Raw genomic sequence first — 22,818 nt, forward strand, 5'->3', positions numbered from 1 at the left:
CTAATAGTATTATAATATTTAAAAAAAAATAATTTTCTTATTTTTTATTTATTTATTTAGTTTAAAAAAATTTTAGTTTTAAAAAATAATTTTAATGCTTTTATATTTATTTATTTAGTTTAAAAAATTTTAGTTTTAAAAGGTAATTTTAATGCTTTTATATTTATTTATTTAGTTTAAAAATTTTTAGTTTCGTTATTAAATTTTATTGGAAAATAATAATTTATTTTATTTTATTAATTAAAATGTTAAAATTTTGATAAATAAATTAATAGTTTTTAATAATATAAATATAAATAATTTTTACCAAAATTAATGTAGTTTCTCTAAAAAATATTAAAATATAAAAGATTATTTTATTTAATAACACCTACCAAGATATATATTATATTATAATAAAACTTTATTTCTTTAACCTTTTTACTAATTTTTTTGTTCTAAACAGTATTAATTTATTATTATTTTCGTTATTCTAATAACCAATCATTAAAAAATTATTTTATAATATTTTATTTATTATGAATAATATATGCTTTTCCTAATTTGATAAAAATGATTTTCATAAGATTGTTTTCAAAGTATAAATTTATTTTCATCATTAATGATGATACCATAAAATAAAAAAAAAAAAAAAAAAAATTGATAATGTTTTATAAAATATAGTATATTTTACATGTAAAACAATATACACTTTTGAACATACATCAAAATATACAATATTTAGATTCAATGGTGCATATCTCAATCTATACAACATTTAATACACTTATTTGACTCATATTATTCACCATGAAAATTAATTTGCAGATATTATTAATTATAAATTAATACATATGATGTAAGGAGTGTTTTGGAGTTGGAAAGTTTGTGATCACATGAGAGTGAGGGTTTAGATTCATTTCAAATAGGGGCTAGGCTTGGTCTACTGTTGAATACACCAGCTACAAGATGGAAGAAGAGTTGATTGACTACTCAGAGGACCCATATGAGGGCCTCCAAATATGGAAAACATCAAATAAGCCAACTTCTCCACCTCGTCTAACACCTCATGAGTTGTCTTTGACATCCTAGGTCTCCCATTCTGTTTTGAAACCTTACTCTACTTCCATGTTGCTAGGTTCCTTCCCGAATGTACCCAATTGTGCTCTAGCTCATCCTCCATCTCATTTGTCTATTTGCACATTCGAGGCCTCCCACCTAACTTCCACATCTCATAATCTAACCACTCTTGATATTTTTGCAAATCGAAATTCTATTAAACTGCCTTTTCGATAACATGATAAAAAAGAATCTTGATGTTTCTTAAATGGGTCTATATTTTGACCCTTCCTCTACAGTTATGGTCAGATGAGGTATGCATGGGAATAAAATAAATATTGGCATCCCAATAGGAACTTTATTGCTCCTAAATAAAGGTTAGGATACATGGTGATGGAAAGAGTTATTGTTGGATTAAACTTAGCCTCAAGCCTTCTGAATTCCATCACCATACAACTTGTTACCGAGGCCCACAAGCATAGTTTATACTATGAGGAAATTCCATACAAATGTGTTAGATGTCACTCCTACACCCACCTAGGAGAGGATTTCCCTAGCTGGAAGATCAAGAACAAATGGATTTGGAAGTCACCAAAGGGATTGGACTCTAGAAGTTCCACTTCGTGAAGTATGGAGATTGATGATCAAAGTGAAAAGAAAATGACACTTCCCCAACCTCAAGTTTAAATGCCTAAGATCTGATGCTTATGGATACTTTTTAGGGCATCCTATTGTGGTCACAAAGGTGCTTCAGAAGGAAATAATATATCCCTTGATAGTTGCCAAGGCCTCCTTGACGGCTATGTTTTCCCCCCTCATTAATCTCCCATTAGCTTTGATGTTTTAACTCTTGCTTCCATAAATTTATCACATTGCACCTACCCCTTCTTGGACCTCCCTAACCTTTCCTTCCTCCTTCCCCCTCCCTCCATTACCCTATTCTCTTCTCCTCCTACATTAAACCCTATGCCATCCATTTTGAGACTTTCCCTCCTCCTAGAGGACAATTTCCTTCCTCATCCTTCTACTGCCCCACATTATCCTTATAACATTAGGTCACATTCCTCTCTCCTATCCGAGATAGGCCTTCTTGAAGGGATTTTCAAGATCAAAAAAAGTGGAGGTTTATGCATGATGGAAGATAATTCTTCCCATGGTCTTGGCCATTGATGAAATTCTTTCATCTCCTTAGCCATGAAGTAAGCCTCTTTTGATGTAAAATTGGGGAAGCAAGAGTTTATTGTTGGGGAACTTATAGCAGCCGCCCCTAAAAAGGGTTTGGGAACAATATTTAGAGGAGTAACCTTGAAGTAACCCACATTGATACATTCATCTTATTATGTTATAGTTTAATCCTTATTCTCTACTAATGTAACTATGTTAAAGTATTGGTAAAGGAACCAACAACGCATGAATCTTGTGATCTCAAATTCAAGTCATTACAAGGAGCTCAACTAATGTCAAGGAAGCTAAGTAACATTTTTCTTATTGGTCTTGTGTCTTAGTATTTTTGACAATGTGTGATTCCATTTCATGAATCTTAATTATTTATTACACTATATTATCTGATGGTAAATAATTTTTTTTTCCATGTGAATGATGGCCATAATAAATATGAGGACATCGACATATAAAGAAATTGAAAAGTTTATTTTCAAAATGTAATGCCCCAGGAAAATGTAAATATTTGACTTTAATGTGGTTAAAAGAAAAAACTGAATATGACATTATTAGTTGTTTTGGAATTTAATAATATTTTTATTATTTCTTTAATAAGATAAGAAATGTTTTCTTGGAAAATGCTGGCAACTTCTGAGGGGGAAGTTGGGAAAAATAGTTGCAGTGATTGCAACCCTAACTACCTCTCCTGACTGGAAAGGTTTCTAGAGGAAAAAGGAGGGGAAAAAGTTAGTCTGTGCTGTAGAGGACAGGCAGAGAAAAAAGAAGAAATGGATGGCTAAGTCTGGTGATGACCAGATAGCCAAGCACATGGTGCAAGTATCTTGCTGAGGACAGTGGTCCTGCAAGAGAGCAAGGGGGGAGATTCTGGTCCCGAAGGACGAATCTCAAGGTTGGGTGGCAAATTAGAAGTAGGAGATAAGGAAAGGCTCAGCTTTTGGAGTGTTTCGCAAGACAAAGCCATTCAGGAAACCAAGGTGAATAGTTCTGTTGGAATAGCGAATTGACATAAAATAATATAGGTACTAAAATTTCTAATTCTTGTGCATGATTAAGTTTTGTTTCATTCATAGGAAAAAAAGGAAAAAAAAAAAACTGTAGCTGAAATCTCTATACAGAATTGACTCTTTACATAAAAAAAGTACAAATAGATATTTGAAATTTGGCTTTCAGAAGAAAAAAAATAGGAAAAGTGGCAAGTATATCAAAACCCTCTTAAGTTCTAGGAAGGCATGAGATTGGATGTTAACCGTAGTGAAACTGTAGGGTTCGCAAAGATTCTGGACCGGTCACCACCCTGGCATGGGAGAAGAGAGACCCCTAGGGATGGTAGATATATAACATAGAAAAACAATACCAATTTGCCGACCAAACCCTAGCCAGATAAATATAAATCGAGACTACAATCATAGATTTCACACGTGAGAAATGAATAAAAATGACAAGATTCTTCCTGTTAATAGTAACCAGAACGATGAGGGTAAAATCCAAAGTGATACAGGTCCATAAATTTTGTTGGGTATTATACGGAGGAATAGTCTGGAGTAATAACGCCGGTTATATATAAATGTATACATCTCATTTACAATTAACATGATGGAAACACAGATAAGTTGTAAACATATATGGCATAGAATACGTAGAAAATTTTCTGCCTCAGGTTGTAAGTGAGCCCGTCAAGGGTTACCTTGTACATGGACTTCTAGAACCTTATGGGTGGGGTTTCACAATAAATCATTAACTAAGAAATCTTGCGTATAAGACTTAACTACCATAAATAAACATGGAAGCAGTGAGAACCAGTAAAGAACCTAATCTTATAGTACAGAGGAATGAACTAGCGTCATGTAGTGCTAACATTCATCAAAATTTTGGTTCATTTATTAGGATGAATGGTAATCTGGATGGAGACTATTACCATTCACAAATTTAAACATCTGAATAGAAAATAAGGTGTGGAAACAATACCATTATACCATAGAGCTGTATATAGCTTGAGAACAACATCTATTTAGCAATTGGTTATAAAACTATAACAAAAGGTTATGCGAATACATATGCACATTTGGAGAAGAGAATAAGTTTAACCAAGGCGCTTCCGGTAGCTTCACCCAGGATTTTCCTGAGAATTGCTTCATAGAACATTGCAAGCTCACATAGTACAACCAGATAATCCACGGGATAAACCATGGCAGGTAAAAAAAAATATACATAACTACATCGGAATAACCACTATTCATTTCGATGCTAGAGAACTAAAAAAAAAACCCTCTACCCGAGCAAAAGGGTATAGGTCTCAAACCCCTACAGCTCTTGGTTGTACAAGAAAATTACCCTACTAACTCAACAAGCCTTCAAAACTTTCAGAACTCGGAAAAGCTGTGCAACAGAACCAGTATAGTCGACCATCTAAGATTCGAATCATCTGAAGAGGAAAACTCAGTCAAAAAACAGCTATCCGGAAGCAATTCTTTACCTGGGCTTCTTGAGCAAGGAAGACAGGTGAGATGTCGACCTTGCAACCTTCCGTGAGAGTCTCAGATTCTTGAGGTGAGCTCTACAACCAGAACGCACCATACAACCTTACTTAGCAGAGAGTTGTGGAAGTGTTCAGCAGAAAATAATATTCTAGAGACGAAAATGTCAAATAATAGAAAAAAAAACATACCCAGATTCTTCCATGTGATAGGGTCGCCATATCCCAGCCTCTGGTGGCCTTCCAACTTGTTTCAAGGCCTGGTGACAGATAGAGCAGACCCACGGAAAAATAAGGGGAGAAACAGAGCCGGAGCCAAGCGGTGGAAGTGATAATGCAACTGGATAACTGAGAGATGAATGAACCAAACCATGAAAGAGCTGAACCGTCGAATCATAACCCAGCCTATCCTCCGTTGATTTGGCGAAAGGCTCGAGGTAAATGACTTTGGATAGAAGGGCCTACTCGTGCCATGTAGAGGGCAGAGCAGGGAGAATTAACTCCGATAGCTAGAGCATTAACCCAAATAGTACAATATAGCCAAAGCATATTCAATGAAATTGCTAAGTGTAACATATATCTGCCAAGTTTATCGATCGTAAGGAGGCAGGAGATTTCCAAGGTATGTATAGAGTTAATGGACCTTAGTCCTATAGCACCAAGCCAATAACATCACCATGAACCAATAATCTGGTTGCCAGAAAACTTCACCAACGACCAGAGTAGTAAGGACAATAGGAGGGTTGTCGACTTAATAGTTTCCATAGTGGTATTTAACAAAAAAAAATTACTATGTAGAGCGTGGGAGACATGACAATTGGTATCAGAGCCCAGTTACAAAATAGAGGCCTTTGGGAATTGAAAGCTGACTACAGAAACAACACATACAATTTATTTTTGTCTTTATTTGAGCAGTTCAAGAAAACAGTTAGTATGTTAACTTTTTCCTTTCTTTCACTTTTCTTATGTTAAGAATAGAATAGGAAAAACCAGAAGACTGACAGTATGAGAAGAGCGGATAGTGCATCATGCAGGTATGCGATGGGTCAGGGACCTGTACTTGGTCCTGAGAATAACCCCGAGCTAAGGGTACAACTCGGAGAGGAGGCTCACAATACAAAATTGAGCATTTTGGAGACAGTGCAGGAATTGAAAAATTAAATGGATCGATTACGAGAAGATAACACACAGCTAACTATGGAACAAGAGAGAATTATAAAAATCCTGTTCGACAAACAGAACTAGCCACCAGCAAATCCCAGTGTGGAGTAGGAAAGAACGTTAGAGGAGTAGCATCACCATACAGAACCTGAAGGGTTAGAGGAAAGGGAGGAACAATCTGATAATGCATCCGAACAATAGACATCAAAAAGGAAATGGATAGAGTTGCAAGGGGAATTTCGTAAGATTAAACTGCCACACTTTGATGGAGAACAAGAGGAGGTTGCTGAGGCATGGTTGATTAATATGAACAAATATTTCCATCTATATGAATATGATCACAACCTTAAGGCACGGCTGGCCATTTTCCAACTACAGGGAAAAGCCACCCTGTGGTGGGAAGAAGTTAAGATCGTAAGAGGAGTAAGCGAATAGACCATAACCTAGGAGAAATTTCAAAGGTACTTTAAGGAAAGATACCTGACCGAGTGTTTGTATGACGAAAAGGCAAGAGAATTCCAAGACTTGCGGTTGGGACAGCAAACCATGGACGAATTTATCACTCGTTTTACTTCATTTATTCGTTATGTGCCTTATATTAGAGAAGAAAAATCTAAAGTGTAGAGGTTCATTAGTAGTTTACCTCTGTATATGCGGGAAAGGATTGAGTTTGATAATCCAAAGACAATGGATGAAGAAACACGTAAAGCTAGGACTTGTTACCAGCAAAGTAAACAGAAGGGGGAAATTCCAGGTAAAAGATGGAATGATAAGAGAAGTAATAAGTTGGATGGAAACAATAAGGGAAACCGTGGTAGCAGTAACAAGAGTGTTGGTAAGGGGAAAAATAGCAGAAATGTACAGAAAAATTTGCTCAGGTCCAAGCCAGCCAGTGAGTCCCGAGTCAGTGAGCAGCCAGTAAAGTTAGACAACGAAGGGATAGCAAGGCCTCCTGTGCAGTGTTGGGGTTGTGGTGGACCTCACTATGTCAAAAACTACCCTCAACAAAAGGGAACCGAACAGGTATCCCAAATCCATGAAGCATCGACAGTCGGCGATATAGGACGTAGTCTACCAAGGATTAATGCATCCCTGGACGATCGTCAGGTGGAGTACCAATTGACCATGGTGGAATTCGAAAGTAAAATTTCAGACCTTACTATAACTGTTTTAATTGATCCTGGAGCCACATTAAGTTATATTAGTCCTAAGGTTGTAGAGCATTATAAACTGCAACCTGTTAAATTCAAGAGTCCGTGGCTAGTACAGTTGGCTATAGGGGCCAAGAGGCGAGTACATGCAAAATTCAATAACTGCTCTTTAAAGATAGCAGGGTAGCTAGTAATGGCATATTTAAACATGCTCCCCCTTGGTTCATATGACGTTTTAATCGGTATGGACTGGCTAGAAAAGCACTAGTCCTTAGTCAACTACAAAACAAAGACTATTTATTATAGAGATGAGCTTGGAGCAAGGGAAGAGATGCAAGGGATTAAGCGGCCAGTACAGGTTCGGCCAATAACTACCTCTCAGTTAGCAAAATGCATTAAGAAGGGGTGTCAGATTTATGCCATCCAAGTCGGCTATGCTAACTCGAAAGATAAAATAGCCACATTGGACAACATCCCTGTGATACAAGAATTTGCTGATGTGTTTCCGGAAGAGATTCCCGGACTGCCACCTAAGAGAGATATAGACTTTACTATTGAATTGGTACGAGGGGTAGCCCCGGTTTCCCAGGCACCTTACAGAATGAGTACATCTGAGTTGACAGAGTTAAAAATGCAATTACAAGAACTGTTAGACAAAAACTATATTTGCCCCAGTGTGTCTCCTTGGGGAGCTCCAGTATATTTTGTTAAGAAAAACGATGGGACCCTTCATATGTGCATAGATTATTGTCAGTTGAACAAACTGAAAATAAAAAATAGGTATCCTCTACCCCGGATTGACGAACTTTTCGACCAAGTGAAAGCTGCAACAGTATTTTCCAAGATCGATTTACCATTAGGGTATCACCAAATCAGGATTAAGGAAGATGACATAGCTAAAATAGCTTTTAGAATAAGGTATGGATATTAGGAGTTTGTGGTGCTACCCTTTGGGTTAACTAACGCCCCCGCAACTTTCATGTGCTTGATGAACAACATATTTCATCAATATTTGGATAGATTTGTGCTCATATTTATTGATGATATACTGATATATTCCCGCACTATGAAAGAGCATAAGGAGCATGTCAGACTAGTGCTACAAACTCTCTAAGAACACCAGTTATATGCCAAGTTCACCAAGTGCGACTTCTTCAACGAAGAAATATAGTATTTGGGCCATATAATCACAAAGGAAGGGATCGTGGTAGATCTCGAAAAGATAAAGACCATAATGGAGTGGCCCATACTAAAGGATGTAGCAGACATCAGATCCTTTATGGGATTAGCTAGATATTATAGATGATTTGTAGAGGGATTCTCAAGAGTAGCATATCCTATCACTTCTTTAGAGAAAAAAGGAAGAGCTTTCTAATGGACCCTAGAATGCCAAAGAAGTTTTGAGTAGCTTAAACATCTACTCACCACTGCACCCATTTTGAGCATCACTAATCCTAATAAGGACTATGTGGTGTGCACTCATGCGAGCAAGGAAGGTGTAGGAGGTGTGTTGATGGAAGAAGGGAGGGTAATTGCTTACGAGTCAAGGAAACTAAAGGAACATGAGCAGAAATATTCTGCTTATGACTTAGAATTGGCAGTCGTCATACACGCCTTGAAGATGTGGCGACATTATCTTATGGGAAGAAAATTTTTATTATTGACAAACCACCACAGTTTGACCAATTATTTTAGCCAGCCCACTTTAAATGCCAGGAAAGCATGGTGGGTGGATTTCCTAATTAGTTTTGACTTTGAAATCAAAAATTTGAACGGGAAAGAAAATCGGGTGGTGGATGCTTTAAATTGTAAATTACAATGTTTATATGAAATCTCCTATAGCAAATGTAAAAGCCCCTTCGAGGGGATGATTAAAAAAGTAGCAGAACAAGATAATCTATACCAACAAATAAAATAGCAATTACAACAGTCTACCAGCGAGGAAAATCAACAAGGCTATGGGGTGGATGATGCTGGAATGTTGTACTACAAGAAGAGGCTATATGTACCCAATCAAAACAGCACTAAAAATCTGATTTTGGACGAATTTCATATCAGTCACTATGCTGGACATGCAGGATATCAGAAAATGATCACTGCGCTTTGAAAAAACTACTACTAGTGGGGTATGAAGAAGAATGTGGCTGAGTGTTTGGCATGGTGTTTGGAGTGCCAACAAATTGAGGCAGAGCATCAACACCCTGCGGAGTTATTGCAACCATTACCCATTCCGGAATGGAAGTGGGAAACCATTTCTATGGACTTTATAACAGGTTTGTCCAAGACAAGGAAAAATAACGACTCCATCATGGTGGGTGTGGACAAACTAAGTAAATCAGCACATTTTATATCTGTGCAATCTACTTACAGAGTTGAACATATTGCTCATATCTTTATGCAAAACATATTTAGGTTGCATGGATTACCAAAAACAATAATTTCAAACCGTGATGTAAAATTTACATCGGTCTTTTGGAAAACATTGTTTGTAGAACTCGGAACTCAGCTGAGTTTTAGCACAGCATATCACCCTCAGACTCACGGCAAATAAAATGTGTGAACCAAGTGGTGGAGGATATGTTGAGGGCATATGTAATGTAGCAACCGACCAGTTGGGAAGATTACCTGCACTTGGTCGAGTTCGCATACAATAATGGCTATCATACATCACTGCGAATGAGTCCATTTGAAGTGTTCTATGGACGGAAGTGTCACACACCCTCAAGCTGGGGTTGACCAGAAGAAAAATTAATTTTGGGGCCAGAAATGCCTGGGGAAATGGAGAAAATGGTCAAAAAGGTATGGTCTAATTTAAAAGCTGCTTAGGATAGGCAAAAGAACTTTGCTAACTGGAAAAGGAGGTTTAAAGAATACCAAGTCAGTGATCATGTCTATGTGAGAATTCAAGCAAGAAGGAGTACATTGCAATGGAGTGGGTGTACCAAGTTGGCACCACGATACTGTGGCCCATTCCAGGTCTTGGCAAGAATTGGGCCGGTGGCTTACGAACTTGCCCTGCCAAGTCACATCCGGGTCCACAATGTCTTCCATGTCTCCATAATAAAAAAATATGTTTATGATCCTAAACATGTAATCAAATGGCAGGATGTACAAGTGGGAATTATTTCCAGTAGATGAGTCTAATTTTTTTTTTTTTAAAGAAACTGAATTAGAGTATTGCATGTTGCAGGTTGAACTGGAAGGAGAAATCTTGGTCAAGCCGCTGAACATTCTCGACCAGAGAGAAGTACAGCTGCGGAAGCGAGCTATTACCCAAGTTAAAGTGTAGTTGTAGCACTTTGGCCCTGATGACGCCACCTGGGTAGATGAATAGCTCATGAAAAAGGCTTACCCAGAGTTTTTCATGGTCAGTGGACATCACGACGATGTCCAATTTCAGGAGGGGGAGATGTAATGCCCCAGGAAAATGTAAATATTTGACTTTACTGTGGTTAAAAAAAAAACTGAATATGACATTATTAGCTATTTTGGAATTTAATAATATTTTTATTATTTCTTTAAGAAGATAAGAAATGTTTTCTTGGAAAATGCTGGCAACTTCTGAGGGGGAAGTTGGGAAAAATGGTTGCAGTGATTTCAACCCTAACTACCTCTCGTGACTGGAAAGTTTTCCAGAGGAAAAAGGAGGGGAAAAATTTAGTCTATGCTATAGTGCATAGGTAGAGAAAAAACAAGAAATGGATGGCTAAGTCTGGTTATGACCAGATAGCCAAGCACATGGTGCAAGTATCTTGTTGATGATAGTGGTCCTGCAAGAGAGCAAGGGGGGAGATTCTGGTCCCGAAGGATGAATCTCAATTTTGGGTGGAAAAATAGAAGTAGGAGATAAGGAAAGGCTTAGCTTCTGGAGTGTTTCGGAAGACAAAGTTGTTCAGGAAACCAAGGTGAATAGTTCTGTTGGAATAGCGAATTGACATCAAACAATACAAGTACTGAAATTTCTAACTGTTGTGCATGATTAAGTTTTGTTTCATTCGTAGGAAAAAAGGAAAAAAAAAACAGTAGCTGAAAACTCTATACAGAATTGACTCTTTACATAAAAAAAATACAGATGGATATTTGAAACTTGGGTTTCAGAAAAAAATAAAAATAAATAAATAAAAAAGAATAGGAAAAGGGGCAAGTATATCAAAACCCTCTTAAGTTCTGGAAAGGCATGAGAGTGGATGTTAACCGTAGTGAAACTGTAGGGTTCGTAAAGATTCTGGACCGCTCACTACCCTGGCATGGGAGAAGAGAGACCCCTAGGGATGGTAGATATATAACATAGCAAAACAATACCAATTTGCTGACCAAACCCTAGCTGGGTAAATATAAATCAAGACTGCAATCATAGATTTCACATCCGAGAAACGAATAAAAAAGACAATATTCTTCCTATTAATAGTAACCGGAATGATGAGGGTAAAATCCAAAGTGATATAGGTCCATAAATTTTGCTGGGTATTATACGGAGGTATAGTCTGGAGAAATAATGTCGGTTATATATAAATGTATACATCTCATTTACAATTAACATGCTGGAAACACAGATAAGTTGTAAACATATATGGCATATAAAATGTAGAAAATTTTCAGCCTCTCGTTGTAATCGAGGATGGACCATAGAAAATTGTGGAGAGAGAAAACTCTGTATCATGCAAACAAGCCCGTCAAGGGTTACCTTGCACATGAACTTCCAAAACCTTATGGGTGGGGTTTCACAATAAATCATTAACTAAGAGATATTGTGTATAAGACTTAACTACTAGAAATAAAGATGGAAGCAATGAGAACCAGTAAAGAACCTAATCTTATAGTACAGAGGAATGAACTAGCGTCAGGCTTTGCTAACATTCATCTAAATTTCAGTTCAATTATTAGGACGAATGGTAATGTGGATGGAGACTGTTATCATTCACAAATTTAAACATCTGAACAGAAAATAAGGTGTGGAAACAATACCATTATACCATACAACTGTATATATCTTGAGAACAACATCTATTTAGCAGTTGGTTATAAAACTATAACAAAAGGTTATGCAAATACATATGCACATTCGGAGAAGAGAATAAGTTTAACCAAGGTGCTTCCAGTAGCTTCACCAAGGATTTTCCTGAGATTTTCTTCATAGAACATTGCAAGCTCACATAGTAAAACCAGATAAGCCACGCGATAAACCATGGCACGTAAAAAAAAAATATACATAGCTACATCAAAATAACCACTATTCAACTTGACGGTAGAGAACTAAAACAAAAACCCTCTACCCGAGCAAAAGGGCACAGGTCTCAAGCCCTACAGCTCTCGGCTGTATAAGAAAATTACCCTACTAACTCAACAAGCCTTCAAAACTTTCGGAACTCAGAAAGGCTATGCAACAGAACCAGTATAGTCGACCATCTTAGATTCGAGTCATCTAAAGAGCCAAACTCAGTCAAAAAATAGCTATCTGGAAGCAATTCCTTACCTGGGCTTCTTGAGCAAGGAAGACAGGTGACATGCCAACCTCACAGCCTCGCCTGAGAGTCTCAGATTCTTGAGGTGACCTCTACAACTAGAATGCACCATCACAACCTTAGTTAGCAGAGAGTTGTGGAAGTGTTCAGTAGAAAATAAAATTTCAGAGACGAAAATGTCAAATAACAAAAAAAAAAAAACATACCCGGATTGTTCCATGTGATAGGGTCACCATATCCCTGCCTCTGGTGGCCTTCCAACTTGTTTCAAGGCCTGGTGACAGACAGAGTAGACCTACAGAAAACTAAGGGGATACACAAAGTAGGAGCCAAGCGGTGGAAGTGATAATGCAACTTGATAACCGAGAGATGAATGAACCAAACCATGAAAGAGTTGAACCATCGGATCATAACCCAGCCCATCCTCCGTTGATGTGATGAAAGGCTCGAGGTAAATGACTATGGATAGAAGGGCCTATTCATGCCACGTAGAGGGCAAAGCAGGGAGAATTAACATTGATAGCCAAAGCATTAACCCTAACAGTAGAATATAACCGGAGCATATTCATTGAAATTGCCAAGTGTAAGATATATCTGCCAAGTTTATCGATCGTAAGGAGGCGGGAGATTTCCAAGGTAAGTATAGAGTTAATGGACCTTAGTCCTATAGTACCAAGCCGATAACATCACCATGAACCAACAATCCGATTGCCAGAAAACTACACCAACGACCGGCGTAGTAAGGACGGTAGGAGGGTTGCTGACTTAATAGTTGAATCCATAGTGGTATTTAACAAAATAATTTTTTACTATGGTAGAGTGTGGGAGACATGACAATTGGTATCAAAGCCCAGTTACAAAACTGAGGCCTCTGGGAATTGAAAATTGAATACAGAAACAACACATATAATTTATTTTTGTCTTCATTTGAGTAGTTCAAGAAAACATTTAGTATGTTAACTTTTTCCTTTCTGTCACTTTTCTTATGTTAAGAACAAAACAGGAAAAACCAAAAGACTGACAGTATGAGAAGAGTGGGCAGTGTGCCACGCAAGCATGTGATGGGTCAGGAACCTGTACCTGGTCCTAAGAATAACCCAAGCTATGGGTATAGCTCGGAGAGGAGGCTCGCAATACAAACTTGGCCATTTCTGACACAGTGCTAGAATTGAAAAATGAAATGGCCGGATTACGAGAAGATAACGCATGGCTAACTATGGAACAAGAGATAATTATAAATAGCATGTCCGGTAAACAGAACCAGCTGCCAGAAAATCCTAGTGCGGAGTAGCAAAGAATGTCAGAGGAGCAGCATCACCATACAAAACCTGAAGGGTCAGAGGAAAGGGAGGAACGATCTGATAACACATCTGAACAACAGACATCAAAAAGGCAACGAATAGAGTTGCAAGGGGAATTTCGTAAGATTAAACCACCACACTTTGATGGAGAACAGGAGGAGGCAGCTGAAGCATGGTTGATTAATATGAACAAATATTTCTAGCTATATGAATACGATCACAACATTAAGGCACAACTGGCCATTTTCCAACTACAGGGAAAAGCCACCGTGTGGTGGGAATAAGTTAAGATCGTAAGAGGAGTAAGCAAACAGACCATAACCTGGGAGAAATTTCAAAGGTACTTTAAGGAAAGATACCTGACCGAGCGTTTTTATGATGAAAAGGCAAGAGAATTCCATGACTTGCGGTTGGGACAGCAAACCATGGACGAATTTATCACTCATTTTACTTCATTGCTTCGTTATGTGCCTTATATTAGAGAAGAAAAAGCTAAAGTGTAGAGGTTCATTAGTATTTTACATCTGTATATGCGGGAAAGGATTGAGTTTGACAATCCAAAGAAAATAAATGAAGCAACACGTAAAAACAGGATTTGTTACCAGCAGAGTAAATAGAAGGGGGAAATTTTGGGTAAAAGATGGAATGATAAAAGAAGTAATAAGTTGGCTAGAAACAATAAAGGAAACCATTGTAGCAGTAACAAGAGTGTTGGTAAGGGGAAAAATAGCAAAAATGTACAGAAAAAATCGCTCAGGTCCAAGCCAAATAGTGAGTCCCGTGTCGGCGAGTAGCCAGTAAAGTTAGACAGCGAAGGGACAACAAGGCCTCCAATGCAGTGTTGGGGTTACGGTGGACCTCACTGTGTTAAAAACTTCCCTCAACGAAAGGGAACCGAACAGGTATCTTGAATCCATGAAGCATCGACAATCAGCGATATAGGATGTAGTCTACCAAGGATTAATGCAGCAATAGATGATCATCAGGCGGAGTACTAGCCGACCATGGTGGAATTCGAAGGTAAAATTTCAGACCTTAGTATAACTATTTTAATTCATCCTAGAGCCACATTAAGTTATATTAGTCCTAAGGTTGTAGAGAATTGTAAATTGCAACCTGTTAAATTCAAGAGTCCGTCACTAGTATAGCTGGCTACAGGGGCCAATAGGCGAGTACTTGCAAAAGTCAATAACTGCTCTTTAAAGATAGCAGGGCAGCGAGTAATGGCAGATTTAAACGTGCTCCCCCTTGGTTCATATGACATTTTAATCAGTATGGACTAGCTAGAAAAGCACTGGTCCTTAGTCAACTGAAAAATAAAGACTATTTATTATAGAGATGAGCTTGGAACAAGGCAGGAGATGCAAGGGATTAAGCAGCCAATATAGGTTTAGCCAATAACTTCCTCTCAGTTAGCAAAATGCATTAAGAAGGGGTGTCAGATTTATGCCATCCAAGTTAGCTATACTAACTCGAAAGATAAAACATCCACATTGGACAACTTCCCTGTGATACAAGAATTTGTTGATGTGTTTCTAGAAGAGATTCATGGACTGCCACCTAAGAGGGATATAGAATTTACTATCAAATTGGTATTGGGGGCAGCCCCGGTATCCCAGGCACCTTACAGAATGAGTACACCTGAGTTGACTGAGTTAAAAATGTAGTTACAGGAACTGTTAGACAAAAACTATATTCGCCCCAGTGTGTCTCCTTAGGGAGCCTTGGTATTGTTTGTTAAGAAAAAAGATGGGACCCTTCGTATGTGCCTAGATTATCGTCAGTTGAACAGACTGACAATAAAAAATAAGTATCCTCTACCCCGGATTGATGAACTTTTCGACCAAGTGAAAGGTGCAACAGTATTTTCCAAGATCGATTTGTGTTCAAGGTATCACCAAATCAGGATTAAGGAAGACGACATAGCTAAAACAATTTTTAGAACAAGGTATGGACGTTACAAGTTTGTGGTCCTACCCTTTGGGTTAACTAACACCCCCGCAACTTTCATGTGCTTGATGAACAACATAGTTCATCAATATTTGGATAGATTTGTGCTCATATTTATTGATGATATATTGATATATTCCCGCACTATGGAAGAGCATGAGCAGCATCTCAGACTAGTGTTGCAAACACTCCGAGAACACCAGTTATATGCCAAGTTCAGCAAGTGCAACTTCTTCAAAGAAGAAATACAATATTTGGGCCATATAATCACAAAGGAAGGGATCACGGTAGATCCCGAAAAGATAAAGACCATAATGGAGTGGCCCATACCAAAGGATGTAGCAGACATTAGATCCTTTATGGGATTAGCTGGCTATCACAAATGATTTGTAGAGGGATTCTCAAGAGTAGCGTATCCTATCACTTCTTTATGGAACAAAGGAAGAGGTTTCAAATGGACCCCAGAATGCCAAAGAAGTTTTGAGCAGCTTAAACATCTGCTCACCACCGCACCCATTTTGAGTGTCGCTAACCCTAATAAGGACTATGTGGTGTGCATTGACGCCAGCAAGGAAGGTGTAGGAGGCGTGTTGATGCAAGAATGGATGGTAATTGCTTACGAGTCAAGGAAACTAAAGGAGCATGAGCAGATATATTTTGCTTATGACTTAGAATTGGTAGCCATCATACATGCCTTAAAGATGTGGTCTCATTATCTTATGGGCAGAAAATATTTATTATTGACAGACCACCACAGTTTGACCAATTATTTTAGCCAGGCCACTTTAAATGCTAGGCAAGCATGGTGGGTGGATTTCCTAAGTAGTTTTGACTTTGAAATCAAAAATTTGAAGGGGAAAGAAAATTGGGTGGTAGATGCTTTATGTCGGAAATTACAGTGTTTATATGAAATCTCCTATAGCAAATGGAAAAGCCCCTTCAATGGGATGATAAAAGAAGTAGCAGAACAAGATACTGTATACCAGCAAATAAAATAGCAAGTACAATAGTCTACCATCAAGGAAAATCAGCAAGGCTATGGGGTGGATGATGTTGGAATGTTGTACGACAAGAAGAGGCTATATGTACCCAATCAAAACAACATTAAAAATCTGATTTTGGATGAATTTCATATCAATCACTATGTTGGACACCTAGGATATCAGAAAATGATCACTGTGCTTCGAAAAGACTACTACTGGCTGAGTATTTGGCACAATGTTTGGAGTTCCAAAAAATTAAGGCGGAGCATCAACATCCTGCGGGGTTATTGCAACCATTACCCATTTCGGAATGGAAGTCAGAAACCATTTCTATGGACTTTATAATAGGTTTGCCCAAGACAAGGAAAAATAACGACTCCATCATGGTGGTGGTGGACAAACTAAGTAAATCAACACATTTTATACTTGTGCAATCTACTTACAGAGCTGCACAAATCACTCATATCTTTATGCAAAACATATTTAGGTTGCATGGATTACCAAAAAAAATAATTTCAGATCGTGATGTAAAATTTACATCGACCTTTTCGAAAACATTGTTTGCGGAACTGGGAACTCAACTGAATTTTAGCACGGCATACCACCCTCAGACTAACGGGAAAACAAAACGGGTGAGCCAGGTGGTGGAGGATATGTTAAGGGCATATGTAATGTAGAAACCGACTAGGTGGGAAGATTACCTGCACTTGGTCGAGTTCGCATACAATAATGGCTATCATACATCACTATGAATGAGTCCATTCGAAGTGTTGTATGGGCAGAAGTTCCGCACACCCTCAAGCTGGGGTGGACCAGAAGACAAATTAATGTTAGGGCCAGAAATGCTTGGGGAAATGGAGGAAATGGTCAAAAAGGTACGGTCTAATTTAAAAGCTACTCAAGACAGGCAAAAGAACTTTGCTGACCAGAAAAGGAGGTTTAAAGAATACCAAGTCGATGATCATGTGTATATGAGAATTCAAGCAAGAAGGACTACATTGAAATGGAGTGGGTGTACCATGTTGGCACCACGATACTGTGACCCATTCCAGGTCTTGGCAAGAATTGGGCTGGTGGCTTACTAGCTCACCCTGCCAAGTCACATCTGGGTCCCCAATGTCTTCCATATCTCCGTACTAAAAAAATATGTCTATGATCCTAAACATGTAATCAGATGGCAGGATGTATAGGTGGGAATTATTTCTGGTAGATCAGTCTAAAAGTTCTTTTTTAAAGAAACTGAATTAGAGTATTGCATGTTGTAGGTCAAACTGGAAGGAGAAATCTTGGTCGAGCCACTCAACATTCTTGACCGGAGAGAAGTACAGCTGCGGAAGTGAGCTATTACTTAAGTTAAAGTGCAGTCGCAGCACTTTGGGCCTGATGAGGACACCTGGGAAGATGAAGAGCTCATGAAAAAGGCTTACCCAAAGTTATTCATGGTCAGTGGACATCGGGACGATGTCCAATTTCAGGAGGGGATGATGTAATGCCCCAGGAAAACGTAAATATTTGACTTTACTGTGGTTAAAAAAAAAAATTGAATATGAAACTATTAGCTGTTTTGGAATTTAATAATATTTTTATTATTTCTTTAATAAGATAAGAAATGTTTTCTTGGGAAATGTTGGCAACTTCTGAGGGGGAAGTTGGGAAAAACGGTTGCAGTGATTGCAACCCTAACTACCTCTCCTAACTAGAAAGGTTTCCAAAGGAAAAAGGAGGGGAAAAAGTTTGTCTGTGTTGTAGAGGACAGGTAGAGAAAAAAGAAGAAACGGATGGCTAATTTTGGAGATGACCAGATAGCCAAGCACATGGTGCAAGTATCTTGCTAAGGACAATGGTGCTTCAAGAGAGAAAGGGGGGAGATTCTAGTCTCGAAGGACGAATCTCAAGGTTGGTTGGAAAATTAGAAGCAAGACATAAGGAAAGGCTCAGCTTCTGGAGTGTTTCGAGAGACAAAGTTGTTCAGGAAACCAAGGTGAATAGTTTTGTTGGAATAGAGAATTGACATCAAATAATACATGTATTGAAATTTTTAACTGTTGTGCATGATTAAGTTTTGTTTCATTTGTAGGAAAAAAAGGAAAAAAAAGTGTAGCTGAAAACTCTATACATAATTGACTCTTTACATAAAAAAAATACAGATGGATATTTGAAACTTGGCTTTCAGAAAAAAAAGAAATAGGATAAGGGGCAAGTATATCAAAACCCTCTTAAGTTCTAGAAAGGCATGAGGGTGGATGTTAACCATAGTGAAACTGTAGGGCTCATAATGATTCTGGACCGCTCACCACCTTGGCATGGGAGAAGAGAGACCCCTAGGGATGGTAGATATATAACATAGCAAAACAATACCAATTTTCCAACCAAACCCTAGTCGGGTAAATATAAATCGAGACTGCAATCATAGATTTCACACCTGAGAAATGAATAAAAAAGACAAGATTCTTCCTGTTAATAGTAACCAGAATGATAAGGGTAAAATCCAAAGTGATAAAGGTCCATAAATTTTGCTGGGTATTATACAGAGGTATAGTCTGGAGAAATAATACCGGTTATATGTAAATGTATACATCTCATTTACAATTAACATGATGGAAACACAGATAAGTTGTAAAAATATATGGCATACAAAACGTAGAAATTTTTTTGCCTTAGGTTGTAACCGAGGATGGACCATAGAAAATTGTGGAGAGGGAAAACTCTGTATCATGCAAACGAGCCCGTCAAATGTTACCTTTCACGCGGACTTCCAGAACCTTACGGGTGGGGTTTCACAATAAATCATTAACTAAGAAATCTTGCGTATAAGACTTAACTACCAGAAATAAACATGGAAGCAGTGAGAACCAGTAAAGAACCTAATATTATAGTACAGAGGAATGAACTAGCATTAGGCAGTGCTAACATTAATCTAAATTTTGGTTCAATTGTTAGGACAAATGGTAATCTGGATGGAGACTATTATCATTCACAAATTTAAACATCTGAACAGAAAATAAGGTGTGGAAACAATACCATTATACCATAGAGCTGTATATAGCTTGAGAAAAACATCTATTTAGCATTTGGTTATAAAACTGTAACAAAAGGTTATGCGAATACATATGAACATTTGAAACAGAGAATAAGTTTAACCAAGGCGCTTCTAGCGCTTCACCGAGGATTTTCCTGAGAGTTGCTTCATAGCACATTGCAAGCTCACATAGTACTACTAGATAAGCCACGAGATAAACCATGGCAGGTAAAAAAAATTATGCATAGCTACATCAAAATAACCACTGTTCAACTCGATGCTGGAGAAATAAAACAAAAACCCTCTACCCAAGCAAAAGGGTACAGGTCTCAACCCCTACAGCTCTCGGCTATACAAGAAAATTACCCTGCTAACTCAACAAGCCTTCAAAACTTTTGGAACTCAGAAAGGCTATGTAACAGAACCAGTATAGTCAACCATCTCAGATTCGAATCATCTGAAGAGCCAAACTCAGTCAAAAAACAATTATTCGGAAGCAATTCCTTACCTGGGCTTCTTGAGCATAGAAGAGAGGTGAGATGCCAACCTCACAGCCTCACCTGAGAGTCTTGGATTCTTGAGGTGAGCTGTAAAACCAGAATGCACCATTACAGCCTTAGTTAGCAGAGAGTTGTGGAAGTGTTTAGCAGAAAATAAAATTCTAGCGATGAAAATGTCAAATAATAGAAAAAAACATACCCGGATTCTTCCATGTGATAGGGTCACCATATCCCCGCCTCTGGTGGCCTTCCAACTTGTTTTGAGGCCTGGCGACAGACAGAGCAGACCCGCGGAATACTAAGGGGAGAAATAGAGCCGGACCCAAGTGGTGGAAGCGATAATGCAACCAGATAACCGAGAGATGAATGAACCAAACCATGAAAGAGTTGAACCGTCGGATCATAACCCAGCCCATCATCCGTTGATGTGGTGAAAGGCTCGAGGTAAATGACTACAGATAGAAGCGTCTGCTTGTGCCACGTAGAGGGCATAACAGGGAGAATTAACAGCAATAGCCAGAGCATTAACCCAAACAATACAATATAACCAGAGCATATTCAATGAAATTGCCAAGTGTAACATATATCCGTCAAGTTTATCGATTGCAAGGAGATGGGAGATTTCCAAGGTACGTATAGAGTTAATGGACCTTAGTCCTATAGTACCAAGCCGATAACATCACCATGAAACAACAATCCGGTTGCCAAAAAACTTCACCAATGACCGGAATAGTAAGAATGGTAGGAGGGTTGCCGACTTAATAGTTTCCATAGTGGTATTTAACAAAAAAAAATTACTATGGTAGAGTGTGGGAGACATGACACAAAATAAGTATGAGGACCAGAACATCGAATGAAACCATACAAGCAATGAATTCTATAGTCTTGAATGTAGAAATTTTGAATAATTTAACACATATTCAACAGAGATTATCCTGATCATGTACTATTGCGGAATACATACACAATACATAAGCTCCTCTATGTTGATCATCAATATAGCAACATCAATAACAATAAAACATCAAGAGCATTCACACATTAACACAGTATGTAACCCAGGGAAAGCATCTTGCTAAAAACCCCAACTATCTGTATATTAATGATTGAGACCATGTAACATTACAAAGTACAATGCTTTTCACAAGCAATCCAGTACCAAATCCACCTGTTACACACAATACAGCTAAGATCTGATCTCCAAATCTATTCCACTGCTTTCCTGCCTCCACTTCTCAATACCTACTCAAGAATGAATGAGAATGGTTTACCAAACTCGTATTTCACGTCCAAAGAATCACTCACACTATGTTAGACATGAGCAGAGGCTATAATACTGGGAAAATACATGAGCAAACTCATTGGCATACTCAATCCCTTGATTGTGCAAGATCTGATGCACAACTATAGTCACAACTGATAGCAATCTGATTCTCTAACACCTGTCCCTGCTAAACTGAACATGCACTGACATGCAAGTGAGTTAACTGATGTATTCTATAGTTGCATCATGAGTTAATAATTATTTTAACAACTCATCATTAGTCTATTTGCAGTTAGACTAATTACAACTAGTTTAACCAGTCAAACTGAACACAACTCCATCAACTCCACAATCAACTCCACCAAACTCAATTGATTGAGTTCTAACTGAAGTCATGCATGCAAAAACTCAACTGACTCATAAGAAAAGTGTACTTCCTTCTGAAAGCTCCATGGGCCACATCTGTAGCTCAAACTGAAGTGCTCCAAGAGAATAAGATCAAGTTTATAGTCCAAATATTATTATGAGACATATTTGACTTTTCTATTTTGGACAGCCAGTCTAAAAATAGACTTTGATTACTCCTGTTATGATCACTCCTGCTGTGGTCACTCCTACTGTGATCACTCCTGCTGTGGTCACTCCTACTGTGATCACTCCTACTGTGGTCACTCCTGCTGTGATCATCCCTACTGTGGTCACTCCTGCTGTGATCATCCCTGCTAGTATCCAAAAATAGAACTTGCGCCATAATTTGCCTGTGGGCCCACCTAGTGAAGGCGACTCTTTTCACTAAGCTCCATCATCTTATTGCAATCTCAACACTCCCTCTCGACAAGATATGGATTATCAGCAAACCCTATCCTGCCTCGATGGTATTCGAATTTGCTCTTGGTGAGAGCCTTCGTTAGAATATCAACATCCTGATCCTCCATTGGAATGTATGAAGGTAACATGATCCTCTGTTGCACACAATCTCTGATATGATGCTACCTGATGTCCTTGGTGCCATATACTCGGCCTCTTGAGCTCCCTGCCCAATCTGCATCCTCCTATCTGTACCAAGATCCATATCCCAATGTGCCTCTCAAGTAGTGCAATACATGCTTGCCCGCCTTCCAGAAGAGCTTGGTAGGCTTAACCATAGCTTGTGAAAGTTGGTTAACTACATAGCATATATCGGGTCATGTATTGACCAAATACATCAGCGACCCCACCAATTGTTGATAAATAGTGGCATCCACTTCTTCTCCCGAAGTGACATCCTCCTTCCTCCAACCTCCAGGAAGAGGTGTATCAACAGGCTCGCAGCCATGCATGTTGAACTTCTCCAG

This window comes from Pinus tabuliformis, chromosome 9 (genome assembly GCF_031772625.1).
Source record: "Pinus tabuliformis cultivar Carrire ecotype Pingquan chromosome 9, CPIR1, whole genome shotgun sequence".
Classification (NCBI taxonomy): Eukaryota; Viridiplantae; Streptophyta; class Pinopsida; order Pinales; family Pinaceae; genus Pinus; species Pinus tabuliformis.